This window comes from Seriola lalandi, unplaced genomic scaffold (genome assembly GCF_002814215.2).
Source record: "Seriola lalandi dorsalis isolate HSWRI2012SDOR001 ecotype SW California unplaced genomic scaffold, Sedor1 jcf7180002014779, whole genome shotgun sequence".
NCBI classification, from domain to species: domain Eukaryota; kingdom Metazoa; phylum Chordata; class Actinopteri; order Carangiformes; family Carangidae; genus Seriola; species Seriola lalandi.
The window spans coordinates 1-593 of NW_019485431.1; the positions used below are offsets into that span (position 1 = coordinate 1).

The 593-nt window shown below is 40.8% G+C and overlaps 1 long non-coding RNA gene across 1 annotated transcript; it reads left to right on the top strand.

Annotated features, from left to right (window-relative positions):
* The first annotated feature begins 6 nt into the window (after positions 1–6).
* Positions 7–593, top strand: LOC147819929 (uncharacterized). The gene is made up of 3 exons (XR_015438609.1): positions 7–85; positions 294–458; positions 559–593. It is a non-coding gene; the product is annotated as an uncharacterized LOC147819929 (long non-coding RNA).

Here is a 593-nt window from a genome sequence, read left to right on the forward strand (position 1 = left end):
TCAAGTTGCAGACCTTAAGGAGATGTGCAGCGCACTGAAAAAGGAAAAGGCAGAGGTGAAGAAAAAGCTGTCTCATATACCTGGAGTAAGTTCACCTAAAGTCACCTATTGTCTTTCTATAGATGATTACTTTCCCAGAAATAACTGGACACATAAATAGGAGTCTAAACCTACACATAGTGTGTCTATGTATGAGGTAATAAAAATCCCCATGACCCATGAAACAAATTGAAAAGAAGCTCAATGTTCCAACTGTTTACCATGATCGTGATTTGTAACGTGTTTCTCATCAGACTGGTCACAGCGGTAAAACTGTACCTGAACTCGAGAAAACCATTGGGTTGATGAAGAAGGTGGTGGAGAGGGTGCAGAGGGAAAATGAGTCGCTAAAGAAATCCAGCGCACCTGCAAATCAAGACAAGATCGCTGCCCTGGAGCGAGAAAACGACAAACTAAAGGTTGCTGACCACATCGTGTTTCCTTCTGTCGGAGAAGTTTATGATGAACTTCTTTGTTCTGTTGCTACAACTGACAGTAAATATTGTTTTCTGTTTTTAGGCTGATTTTGAAAAACTGAAGAGTCAAAGTGAAGC